The 14,082-nt window shown below is 37.6% G+C and overlaps 1 protein-coding gene across 5 annotated transcripts in view; it reads left to right on the top strand.

Moving 5' to 3' along the window:
* Positions 1-14,082, top strand: part of MAP3K13 (mitogen-activated protein kinase kinase kinase 13) — a 171,803-nt gene that overhangs the window by 66,728 nt on the left and 90,993 nt on the right. Inside the window, exon 1 of one of the 5 annotated variants that reach the window (XM_043594681.1) lies at positions 7,203-7,483. The exons of 3 other annotated variants lie outside the window; for them this stretch is intronic. The gene's annotated coding sequence lies outside the window, so the exon portion shown is untranslated. Of the gene's footprint in view, positions 1-7,202; positions 7,484-14,082 lie in introns of those variants that run through there. One more of the 5 variants, XM_043594684.1, reaches the window with a different exon arrangement.

Here is a 14,082-nt window from a genome sequence, read left to right as displayed (position 1 = left end):
TTGCATTATGTCGGAAAGCCCCATGCAAGCAAGAATATTCTCACCCCCAAATGTCAGTTAACTTCCTTCTAGTGCTATTCTCCATCCTCAAGTAAAACATCCCTTTCTGCCCCACTGATTTAGCACCTTCACCATTTTGTGTAGTTGGTCATCTCACCAAAGCTCCTTGATATCAAGAGATGGCTTTTTTTAATCTTTGCTTTGCCACTTTTTTAGTTCACTTTTAATTTTTAGTCATTGAATGATTGTAGACAGGTCTTTAATGGGGGAGGGACAAGGGGTAATGGATAGAATTTAAAAGTAGAGGCAATAGGTTATAGAGTTTAGATAGAGCTAAATTAGATTAGATGAGCCAATCTCCCTGAACCTTAGTTTTCTCACATATAAAATAGGACTAATATCTTCCCTATTTTAAAGTACTTTGTAAAGCATAAAGCTAAGTGCAGGATTGTTTACAAAGAATGTCTAACGACCAGATTTGTTCCCGATCATTATTTCTGGAATTTAGATATCCCATACTGTAAAAGAACACACTTATGTAAGGAAGATATTTTAGTACAAAAGGCAATGCCAGCCTTGTGCCATGTGTTCGCTCTTGGAGCCCTAGCTTCTGGTGGCTTCAGCTCCCTCTGAACCACTTGGACTGAATGTGGTGGAGAGACTGTGCTCTCAAATGCAGAAGATGCAGGAGCAAACTAAAAACAAAATGGCAGATGTTCACTATTCCTATGTTTGGCTCTTCGGTTCTGTTGCTTGCACTATGAAGCTAAAATGGAAATGCCAACTTGTATCTAGCTAAAGAAGGAGGGAAATTAAAACAGGTTCAGAAGAACAGAAGTTAGATGGTTTACATGGCCTCTCAGAAGCAGTATGAATTCTATGTGGATGAGTAAAGTAATGCAGAAATTTTCCTTTTCCTTTTGCAATATGGAAATGCCTTTATAAACTCAAGATAGTATTTTTAGTCTCACAAAGGTTAGGTTTGTGGTACCTTGCCAGAATTTGTATATTATGGAATGGTGTATTTCAGGGATGCTAAATATTTTATTAATTGAGAAATCCATTTGCTTTTGATTTATTTCGGTGCACTCTCATTATTGATCAGAGAAGAATTCTTACATCCTTTGTAGTCATCCTTTTGACAGGGATAATACATTAAAACTTCATTAAGCTGTTAAGATTTATTATAAAGATTTATTTTATAGCATATAAAATCTCTAAGCAATTGCTCTTCTCCAGCTAACTAGATATTTTATTATACTTTGATAAAAAAATTAAAGACTTCAAATCCATTTAACTCAGAATATTTTTCAAAGTTTGCCATAATTATGTGTATCTTTAGGGTTTTCTTTTATCATAAAGATGACTGTAGATTTTATAGACATGAGACTTCCATATTTTTTAAAGTTAATAGATGTGTGCTTAGTATACATTTTTATTTATAGTCTGTTTCAAAAAGGATTTGATGTCCCTATCATGAAGTATATATACAATACGGTTAATAAAAGGGAAATTAAACCCAAAACAAGAAAGAGAAGGCAAATATGCTAACCACAAAAGCTAAAATAAATTAGGTATAGATATACAGATTGAATGATAGACAGATTTGAGTATAAAGTTAACTTTGAGCTCCCCACCAGAAGGACAGAAAAATGGAAATTCAGTAGATTACATTGTTATTATTGAAAATGTGGATGCCTAATAATTCTTCAGGAACAGAAAGCTTTTCCCTGGTATTAAGTTCTAAAACAAGTGCGTGAATTCCTTGCATAGGAGACATCGTGCAAGATAATCAATATTGCTGTTCCTTATAATAATTCTTGTTAAAAGCAAGGCCATAACATGAAAGTGATAGAACTCGGTAACAGTGATTCTGCTAAGAGGCACTAGGCTAATGATATTTAGGTAACATGTAGCTTTCTGATGATCTATCTCACTTGATACAAGGATAAATTTTAGTGCTACTTAAAAGAATCCCTTAGATGTTTCTTAAAAATCACTTTCTCAGCTAGGCATCTAATGGGAACTAGACGGCAACAATAACAACAGAATTGAATTAACAGTTCGCTGAAGTCTTTGAATATTGAAATTTGAATCTTGCATATTGACATTGCTGTCCATGCTATCAAACCATATGCTTTGAAAATAGGCAAAGTTAGAATTAACATTCTTATATGAAAGCAAAGAATTTTGACCAGTATTGTCACCTAGTAGACAGATTATTTCCCATATTAGTTCAAACTGTTGTATATAAACCACAGTTTTATTTAGAAAAATTTAGCATTATTTTGTGTTTGTTTTGTGATAAAGAGAGTTGCTGGTCACCTGGCTTAACTTCCAGAGGGTTTTACCCCTCTCAGCTTCAGAACCTCAGCAACTATCCTGCAATCTTCCAAAGGAAAATGATTTGGAAGAGCTTTTCCTTGGAAGATGTGTCACCGGTACATATTTTTAAGAATTTCCTACAAAGAGCTGTTCAAGCTTATTCTAAGCAAAATAAACATGTGTTTTTTCTCTGTGGCGTTTATCCCTGGATCTGCAGAGTTGTTGAAATTTCCCTTGTGAGAATAGAAAGGCCCATGGTATTTGAATAACAACAGGAAAATAAGAATAAGCATTAGTATTCTATACTAATAAGCTATTAATACTAATAAACTATTAGTATTGCTTGCTGAATATCTTCTATATTACATGTTCTATGCTAATCTTCTCATATATTATTTTATTTAGCTTTCACATGATAGACATGACCTATTATTACCTCCATTTTAATGAGAAAATTGAACCTCCCGTTTACCTGAACTTACATAATTAACAAGTGACAGAGTCAGGATTTGAACCCAGATCTCATTACTAGCTGTTAACTACTACACACTGGTGCCTGTGGAAGAAATATGAATCTTCATGCATTAGCCTTGAGGTCATTATCCTCTTTCTTTTTCATGGTGTTTCTGACAAAAATTGTCACTGGGTTACACTTTGAACTTCTCTTAGATTGTGGCTTAAATGAGTCATTTTCCTTTATAAGAGACCATTTTTCTCAAAAAAAAAAAAAAACCATCCTTAGAAGAGCTTATATTTTTATAGCAGAATAATTGTACCTTAACTTCTATTCTTAGGTCATTTTCTAATCATGAGATTTGAATATCTTATTGGGAAACAAGACCAGAGTTATCCTCCAGTCATTATTGAGATTTGAAAAGAGCATGAGGGAGGGGCAGAGAGAGAGAGAGAGAGTGGGGAAGAGAGAATCCCAAGCATGCTCCACACTGTCAGCGTGGAGCCCAATGCAGGGCTCAAACTTACACACCATGAGATCATGACCTGAGCTAAAATCAAGAGTCAGACAACTAAACAACTGAGCCACCCAGGCACCCTGAGGTTCATTTGGCTCTTAAAATTGCTTACTTACCTTGATGATGGCTTTGTAGTCCTCTACACTTGGCATGCCCACACACTGAAATAAAAAGTCACTTTTGATGATGGGACTTGGCTTGATATCTCTAGAGTTGCAGTGTCCCATACATTAGGTACCAGCCAGTCACATGTGACTATTTTATTTAAAGTTTAAATTAACTGAAATATAATTTAAAATTCAACTCCTCAGTCACATTAGTCACATCTTAAATGCCGAACAGCCACATGTGGCTACTGTATTCGTGCAAATTATAGAACGTTTCCATCATCACAGGAAGTTCTTAGGCAGTGCTGCTCTAGAATGGAGATTTTCATGGCTCCCTCTCCCTGCCTTCCTTCTGTTCCAAAAACAACAATAACTTCCTCCAAGAATGGCCTGTATAGTTTCTGTAATTTGGGGAGATAACTTATCTTCCAGATGATTTCCCATGATACTCGACATGGAGAAATTGTTGGCTCAGTTGATATTTCTGTGGTACAGGGAAGCACTAACCTAGATCAAATTCATCTACTAAAATGGCAAGTTCATAGAGACAGCTAGTTTTTATTTTCCTGATCACATATTGAGCCAACTTCTTAGGTGGCTGTGTTTAGAACAATTTATAGACTGTTTTCTTCTGAATTGCATCAGAGACTACCCTGATCCCTGGTAGACTTGTTGAGTAATGATGTTGTTGTCAAACCTTACAGCAAATGTGTTAGCTTCTAGAGCAGAATTGGCCATCTTGTTGACATGTTCCACAAAGAGATTGCCTCCTTTTATTAGTCTGGGTTATTTTGGAAGAAAAACAATTTTTTATAAATCTGATTTTTTTTTTTTAATTTTTTTCAACTTTTTTTTTTATTTATTTTTGGGACAGAGAGAGACAGAGCATGAACGGGGGAGGGGCAGAGAGAGAGGGAGACACAGAATCGGAAACAGGCTCCAGGCTCTGAGCCATCAGCCCAGAGCCTGACGCGGGGCTCGAACCCACGGACCGCGAGATCGTGACCTGGCTGAAGTCGGATGCTTAACCGACTGCGCCACCCAGGCGCCCCTATAAATCTGATTCTTTTAGTGTATCCTGGTTGGTTTTGATTGCTGTTAAAAGAGCCAGAGATGTATATTCTTCATCTCCTTTCCACTCATGCATTCTAAAATAATCCTAGTACCCATACATATTGATATAAGCCAGTGTGTTGCACTCAGGCCTACTAGGAATGTACCAGTACTGCATTTGTCTTGAGCACACCTGTAAACAGGGGTAAACTTCTTTGGTCTATGTTTTCTATAGTCCTATTCCACAATAACCTCCTTTAGAGAAAGTATGTTGTCTGCCAGTGATAGTCAATTGCTGGAGTATACAGAACAGTGCCCTGAACATCTTTGCTGTATATAAAATAGTCCTGGAAAGTTTTGTTTCATTTTGTTTTTCCAAATGAGCTAAGCAGTGTGCAATACTAGTGTCAGGCTTGAAGCCTCCATAGGCACGCAGAAACAGGCAACTACTCTCCTCTCAGCTGTACAAATAGTCTGATTAAGAGATAGAGTAAGATCTCTGTTCAGAATGTTCTTGGCCACTGGACACCTCATAACCAAGGCTTCGTATTAACCACTATTGTTCAAGTTTCAAGGGCTTCCCAAGTTAAAAAAAAAAACTTGTGATCAGTGTTAGTAAAGTATTGGTAATCGTGAAGTGAAATGATGGGGTCTAGGGAATTATGTTAATTTCCACTTTTGTGTAACTTCTAACAATTTTAAAATAAAGAGTAAAGAAATGTTATGACTTCTTTATTTTGCTGTTGTGTTTTATAAGTTCCTTATATTTTGGAAATTAATCTTTTATCAGATACGTGTTGTGCAAATGTTTCTCCTAGTCTGTAGGTTGCCTTTTTCATTCTGTTGATTAAAGCTTTTTAGTTCGATGTAGTCCCACTTGTCTATTTTTGCTTTTGTTGCCTGTTCTTTTGATGTTATTTCAAGAAATTATTGCCAAAACCAGTGTCAAGAATGGGCAAAGGACTTGAATAGACATTTCTTCAAAGAAGACACACATACAGATGACCAATAGGTATATGAAAAGGTGCACAGTGTCATTAATTATCAGAGAAATGAGAAGCAAAATTACAGTGAGATATCACCTCACATCTCATAGGATAGCTATTATTTAGAAAAAGATAGCACGTGTTGGCAAGGTTTGGAGAAATTAAAACCCTTGTACGCTGTTGGTGGGTATGTAAAATGGTGTAGTGGCTATGGAAAACAGTATGGAGATTCCTCATAAAATTAAAAATAGAACTATCATATGATTCAGCAATCCCACGTCTGGATATATGTCCAAAATAACTGAAGTCAAGATCTCCAAGAGATATCTGCAGTCCCATGTTCATTGTAGCACTATTCACAATAGGTAACATATGATAACAATCCAAGTGTCCATAGGCAGATGAATGGATAAAGAAAATGTGGTGTATACATACAAGGGAATATTAAAAAAAAAAAAACTTAAAAAAAAGAAATTCTGCCACTTGAAACAACATGGATGAGCCTGAAGGACATTATGCCATGTAAAATAAGCCAGTCACAAAAAGACAAATACTGTATGATTCCACTTAAATGAGATATCTAAAATAGTCAAACTCCTAGAAGCAGAGAATACGATAGTGGTTGTCAGGGATGGGGGGTGGGGGTGGGTGGAGAGGGAAATACGAATTGTTATTCGATGGATATAACGTTTCAGTTATGCTAGATGAGTAAGTTCTTAGAGATCTGCTCTATAACATAGTGCCTATAGTTAACAATGCAGTATTATATTGTACACTTCAAAATTTGCTAAGAGGGTAGGTCTCATGTTAAGTATTCTTACCATGAAGACAAACCAAAAAACCTCCAAAGGAACACAAGGAAACCCTGTGATATGTCTACTGTTTGACTGTGGCAATGATATCATGGGTGTTTGCATAATTCTAAGCTCACCAAATTGTACACATTAAGTATGTGCAGTTCTTTGTATATCAATTATACCTCAGTAAAGCTGGTAAGATTTTTTTAATTAAACAATTTTTTAAATGTCATGGGCTCCTAGGAGAATTTAATATAGCTGATTTTGCTGTTAATAATAAGGTATCTTATTAAAACCAAAATTTGCTCTAAGAATCATGAAGAGCTCTTTTGGAGCTGTATCTTAATGAGGAAATATTTACCTACCTTATTTAAATGTAGCAGGCAATCACTCTTCCACACCCACTTTTGATACATTACAAAGATGACATTGTTCTAAAAATTAATTACAGTTACATAATATTGCCTTATATATTTCTGTATCTTAATCCTTAGGTTATTCCCATTATCATTTCCTTACTATTTTGCTTTTACAAGCCTTGATGTGCAGGGTATACATTTCTTACTGGTCACTAGTTTTAGAAACTGTTTCCCTGACTCTAATTTGTTTTTATCCCATCAGATCAGGCACATTGCCCAACAGCAAGAAAGGAATTAAAGAAAATAGCTCTAATAAATAAAAGATTGTGATTTCTTCTATATGGATTTTTAGTAGCACTGATTCCACTGAAATTCTATTTTGATTCCTTCATTCAATAGCAATAATAATGTTTTCATGACTATCACAGCTACATACACACACACGCACGCACACACACGCACACCAGCGCCCTCCTCTCCCCCCCCACCCCCACACCCCCACCCTGAGCTGCCAGTCTGTCTTATGGCAGTGGCAGACGCCTGATTGGCGGGCTCTGTTTATTCTGTGACCAGATTCCTTCTAAAAGAAGGCAGGCCATGAGTGCCTGAAGCCTATTGGTTGGGTCTGCTCTGGACCCTCCCTTTCTTTTTCATGGCACACACCACAGCGAAGTCTGTGCGGAATCCTAAACCAGCCCGATTTACATCCATTCATGAATCCGTGACGTCAGCAAGCCTTTGGGCTTCTTTGCGGTGGGCTGGAGGATTGTGTGGGTGGAATCCCCCTCCCCCTTATTTTTCTAATTCTGCAAGGCTTTTTAAATTAACCTTCCATCTTTCTAAAGCAAGAAAATGGACCGGCATGTGTAGGAATTCTTCATTGTTGTGAGTATCTTACTCTTTTTTCTGTTTCATCAGCATTTATTTCCCAAGGACAGCTGGAGAAGGTATTTGAGATTTGAGTTGATTAGAAAGCTGATATTACTGAGGGAGACTGGGTGAGAAAGACAGACAGAGAGACAGAGGCAAAGAGTAACCTGAAACCCTGTTAGAGCTAGGAGCCACCGAAACTGACAGCTGGTTTTCCTTGGCTTGTCTGCCTGCTAGACGTGGACATTTTTCATTTACGGTTCTGCACGTTACCTCTGAATGCTAGCTTGGCTTCCCTTAAAGGCAGATTTATTTCTCTGAGAAGATGATGTGGGTTATGTCAGAGGAAAAGCCCGGAACTGGTACCAGAAAGGTGCTGGGGCCAGCCGGGCCAGCCAGACGAAGCAGCCTCAGGCTTGCTGAGTACTTGTCTTCCTTTCTGCTGCCTTTTCTGTTGTTTCTCACCCTTCACCTCGCCTTTGTTTCGTAATTGCGTACCGGTCTGGGACTTAAGATTGCAATTGGGGGAAGAGGAATACTTGCCCGACCATTTTTCCCCCCAATAAGCTTTTATTATGGGAGCCACCGTGGTGTATTTATACATATTTGCAGCTCTTTATGTCACGCTGTGCATTTCATATTTTTAAAAACCTGAAAGCTGGCACCAGAGACAAAAGGGGAATTATCCTTAAATTCTGATTTTTAAGAGACCCCTCGATGAAAATTAAGAAGTGGTTCCTTAATATACTCCATCATTATATTGCACAGAAATGCACATCTTTTCTGAAGATGAACTCCGAGCTGAAAATAGTTTATTCGGCTGTGTTTGGCAAACGTGGAAAAGTTCTGCTAGGTTCCAATGTATTAAGTTGGTTTGATACTTTGCTTGGCGTTTTGGCAAAAAGTTAGCATTTGTGATTTAATTTATTCTCCAAGGTTCTGGATTATTCTGGTGAAAGTAGTGATGGTAAAGAAGAGGGATGTGACACGGTGACATGCTTGGCCCCGGGTCAGCTTCTCAACCCAGATAACCTAATAGCATTTTCTAACTCCCTCACTTTGAGCAAATTGTATTCTAGTGGGCAGCATGTACCTGGCCATTCTTTTCAGTGAGAGGGAAAGCAAAATGTCTGTTAATTTCTTATCCAGGCTTGTCATGTTTACCTTGTATAATCAATTAGTTCTGAGATTTTCATATTATAATCTTTTCTCATGAAATAGGGCTTCTAAGCTAGGACTGTAATGATATATTTGGAATTACTAGTGAGACTTCCAACTGTTAACTCATTCAAAATCATATAAGGACTTGGAATTTTCTTTTCTCATCTTGACATTGCCCTTGATCAGATGGTTTTTCTGAGTGCATCTGAACTCCCTAGAGCTATAGAAGGGAAAACTTCTGCCTGATTCTAAATCAGATCTTTGTCCTGTGCTCAGACAACTATGGCTTCATATTTTGCCATCTTTCATTTGCTGAGTTGAACAAATGACACACTTCCCCTGTATTTGCAAACATCTAGACTCATTTTATCATTTTCTTCTTTTGCGTACCTTCAGACTTTGTTGGAAGTAGCAGTTGCAAAGTTGTTTCAAATTATTGAAGTCTAGACCCCAGCTGGACCAAAAGACTAAATTCTTAGGATTTTTTTTTGAAAAGGTGTATTTATATAAATCAAACTCAAGAAATGTTCATCAGATACTGTCTTCCTACACATTTTGTTGAGAGAGCTTTATTTCCATGAGGGAGATGCAGTCTGCCCTTTGCATTTATTAAAGTAAAACTATCCCTTTAAGACACAGAGTAGATACAGAATCTCCCTCTCTCTCCACTCCTAGTGGCTGTATTCTAGATTATATTTATTTTCCTGTATAATGTACTTGTGGGAGAAAAAAACAATAACTCTTAATTGTTTAATATCAAACAATAAAATCCTGTGTATCAGTGACTGTCAATAGATGGCTTTCTGTTTCAAAATTGAAGCTACTCCAGAAGTAGGAATTAATTTATTTAGTAAACAAAGTCAGTCAAACCAGAGCCATGTCCTGGGGAACTGTCAAAAGAATGGTTCCTAAGGGCCAGAGGCCACATCTACCGGTATATGAGGGAACTACAGTACTTTGGATGGCAGAACCGGTCAGTTTGGTTTACACTGTCTACCTACCCTCTCTTTATGTGCTACAGCTGAATTAATTACTTGGGGAGCTCAAATGAATCAAGATAGCCAAGATGACCGATGCTGCCAGGTGACAGCCTGACTCTTGCAATTTTGATTAAAATAGAAAGAAACATTCACCAACAAGACTCCTTTATTTAAAAAAAAAAAAAAAGTCATTCAAAAGATATCACCCTCCTGTGTTGGTTATTATTTCTTAAGGCTATGGGGGAGAGAAAGATTTAGAAGATGCCGTATTTCCTCCCAAGGAATCTAGAAGGTAAGATACCATTCACATACAGTATTGTGAAGATTGGAATTAACTGGAGAACTTTCTGTCTCTGTTTCCTTTTCAGTATTTTTAGAATGTTCATAGGGTTGTTCAACCATCACCACAATCACTTTTAGAATATTTTCATCAATGTAAAATAAAACAAAACTCATACACATTAGCAGTCACTCCTTATCTCCTCTCAACCCCCCAGCTCTAGGCAACCACTTCTCTATACATAGATTTGCCTATTTTGATCATTTCGTATACATCTGATCATTTCATATACATAGATTTGCCTATTTTGATCATATCGTATTAATGAAATCATATACTATACAGGCTTTTGTGACTAGCTTCTTTCACTTAAATAAGGTTTTCAGAGTTCTCCATGTTTTAACATATATCAGTACTTCATTCCTTTCATTGTGGAATAATATTCCACTGTACAGATACACCATATTTTACTTATCCATCCATCAGTTGATGGACATTTGGGCTGTTTCTACTTTTTGGCTGTTATGTATAATGCTGCTATGAAAATCTGCATACAAGTTCTTGTGTGAACATATGTTTTCATTTCTCTCGGGTATATACCTAGGAGTGGAATTGCTAGATCACATGATAACTCTGTTTCACATTTTCAGGAACTGCCAAAATGTTTCCCGAAGCAGCTGTACCATTTTACATTCCCTCCAGCAGTATATGAGGCTTTCGATCTTTCCACAATCTTGTCAACACTTCTTACTATCTATAGTTTTGATAAAAGTGATCTTAGTGGATTTGAAATGCTATCTCCGTGTTTTTGTATACATGTCCCTAATGGTTAATGATGTTGAGCATTTTTTTATGTGCTTATTGGCTCTCTGTATTTCTTCTTTGGAGAAATGTCTATTCAGATCCTTTGCCCATCTAAAAAGTTAAGTTATTTCTCTTTTTATAATTGAGTTTAAGAGTCTTTGATATGTTCTGGGATGCCTGGTGGCTCAGTTGGTTAAGCGTCCAACTCTTGATTTTGACTCAGGTCATAATCTCACGGTTCCTGACTTTGAGCCCCATATCGGGCTCTGTGCTGACAGTGTGGAGCCTGCTTGGGATTCTCTCTTTCTGCCTCTCTCTCTGTCCCTTCCCCTCTCACGCTGTCTCTCTCTCTCTCTCTCTCTCTCTCTCTCTCTCTCTCTCTCTCTCTCTCAAAACAAATAAACTTAAAAAAAGAAGTCTTTGATCTGGTCTAGATACAAGTTCCTTATCAGATACACGGTTTGCAGATACTTTTTTCGTTCTGTGAGTTGTCTTTTTCCTTTCTTGGTGATATTATTTGTTCCTTTCTTGGTGATATTATTTGTAGCACCAAAGTTTTAAATTTTGATGAAATTCAATTTCTTCACTTTTGTTGTTGTTATTTGTGCTCTTAGTGTCCTATCCAAGAAGACTTTGTCTACCCCAAGGTTATGAAGATTTATCCCTATGTTTTTTCAAAGAGTTTTAGAGTTTTATCTCTTACATTTAAGTGTATGATCCAGTTTGAATTAATTTTTGTGCATGGTATAAGGAAGTGTTCAACTACTTTCTTTTAAATGAGGATATCCAGTTCCCACAATATTTGTTGAAAAGACTGTTCTTTCCCCCACTGAATCATCTTGGCACCCTACCAGGAACTTAAAAAAAATACTGATACCATGCTCCCACCTCCAGAGAGTCATATTTAATTGGTCTGTGGTGGGGCCCAGACATCTGCATTGATGATTCTAATGTGCAGCCAGGATTGAAAACCACTGGCATGGATAGAGGGTTAGTTGTAGAAAAGAAGGACACTGCTTCTGAATCAGGAGCAGAGAGTGAAGATATAAAATTCTATATGGAAAGGAGGTAAGAGAGGAAAATTAAGAAGGTTCATACCAGAAAGCATGGATTTTCTTGCTAAGTAAGAATTAGTCATTTTCAAATAGAGCATCATTGGACATTAGTGAAATACATTAAAGGAAGAGAAGAAACTAACACTTATTAAGCAACTTCCACATGCCTAGGAATCTGCTAGGCCTTCCACATACATTATTTCATTTAAAATATCCTCATGATATGAAGAAGGTACTACTATCCCCATTGTATAGATGAGAAAACAGGCTCAGGAAGGTTGCTGACTCAGCCAAAGATACCAAGTGGTGCACAGTATACACAGTTTTCAAATCCAGCTCTAAATCTTCGTCCCATTCTCTTTCTTTTGTATACCATGGATTTTGAACATTGAGATCTACCTTGACTTGTCATTGGTCCAGTCTTAGCATGACTCTAAGGTCTTCTCTTGCAATGCTCTGGACTGGACAATACAGTAAGATAAGTTGGGTGGTGGAGGTAATATAGGGCTAAGTGTTGGTATGGCAGGTGCAGTGAAAGATAAGAAGGTGTGGGTAAATGAGGATTATCATGTGACAGTTAATCATGGAGCCCAGGCTAGCTATACTGTGCCTACATATAACTGGCAGGAAAAATCCTATAAGGACAGAGGGGCAATATACTAGGGATGAGAGAATGATTGAAGGGAATGGTCAGGAGGCTATAATGGAAAAGAGGATGTATCAAATAGAACTGGCAGGTGTCAAAATGTTGGCATGCTTTTAACCAACAGATACTTCTTGAGCATTTCGTATGTGTTCTAGGTGCTGACTACACACAGCAGTGAAAAAAAAAAACAGACAAAAATTCTCGCCCTCTTGGGGAAGACAAACAATGAAGTAAATTATGTTTAGGCAGTGATAAATGTTAAAGAGAAAAGTAAAAGTGGGAGAGGAATAGAGAGTGCTGGGAGTGGAGTAAAGTAAAAAAGAGCCTTTTTTTTTTCAGGGCAGCTGGCTAGTTCAGTCAGTAGAGCATGTGGCTCTTGATCTCAGAGTCATGAGTTCAATCCCCACATTGGGTGTGGAGCCTACTTAAAAAAATAATTTAATTAAAATGTAAAAAAAATTTTTTTAAAGGGACTTTCTCATTGTATGCCATATTTGCATATATAGATTCAGAGAGATTAAGGAACCATCAAACCAAGGGGTCATTGGTTGACCAAGTCAGGCACAATGGGTATATAAAGAATGCTGCTTCTAAGTATTAAAACTCAAAGTGAATATTTAGGATTCATTCACTTTACAGCCTGTGCCTGACACAGAGTAGACACTTTCTTGTCTACATTTGTTTATTGTATGAGTACCGTTTTGGGGGGTGGGGTGGGGTGGATTAGTGATTTTTCTGCTGGGTAGAGTCCAGAGCAGGGGTAGTACTTGAGAAACTTTTTCAAATTTTGCTTGCTGCCCTATTAGGATAGATGTATGTGGATGGGTGTGTGTGTGTGTGTGTGTGTGTGTGTGTGTGTGTGTGTGTGTTGGGGGGGTGTCCTTTCATAATGTCACCACTGAGAATCACGTCATGGTGAGTGATTGTCAATGAGGAGGATGTGTTCTAGTATTCAGATGAATCAAGCAAGGAACTGCCAGTGTAGGCTTAAATTTCTTTTGCTTATTATACTTTAGCAGAAGATTTACATGCACCACCTTGCACACAGGGTGAATCAAACCCTTGTGAAGTTTTTAATAATGAGGGGTTTTTTAATGCAACCATTTACCTGGCTTATTATCTAAAAGATTACTTATATTAAAATGGGTAAAATCGGGGCGCCTGGGTGGCGCAGTCGGTTAAGCGTCCGACTTCAGCCAGGTCACGATCTCGCGGTCCGTGAGTTTGAGCCCCGCGTCGGGCTCTGGGCTGATGGCTCAGAGCCTGGAGCCTGTTTCCGATTCTGTGTCTCCCTCTCTCTCTGCCCCTCCCCGGTTCATGCTCTGTCTCTCTCTGTCCCAAAAATAAATAAACGTTGAAAAAAAAATTTTTAAAAAAATGGGTAAAATCAATGTGCTTTCTGTGTGCCTGCTATAAGGCACAATGATGCGGTGGAAAAACAACCAGACTGTGGCAGTAAGGACCTAGGGAGCAGTATCAGGTCATGCTTGGCAAGACAATTCTTTGAGCTTTTTAAAATTTGTCTTCAGCTTTCATTTGAAAATATGAGATGGAATTTTTTTAGTGATCTCAAACGTCTTTTCTAAATCTAACATTGTAAGGTTCTTGGAATCTCATTATTACCAACATCAAATAGACAAGTGACAACTTCTAAGACCATCTGGTTGAAATCTACCTTTATTCCAGTT

This window comes from Prionailurus bengalensis, chromosome C2, assembly GCF_016509475.1.
Source record: "Prionailurus bengalensis isolate Pbe53 chromosome C2, Fcat_Pben_1.1_paternal_pri, whole genome shotgun sequence".
In the NCBI taxonomy this organism is placed as follows: domain Eukaryota; kingdom Metazoa; phylum Chordata; class Mammalia; order Carnivora; family Felidae; genus Prionailurus; species Prionailurus bengalensis.
The sequence above is the reverse complement of the archived record's forward strand: the minus strand, read 5'-3'. Positions and strand labels throughout refer to the sequence as shown.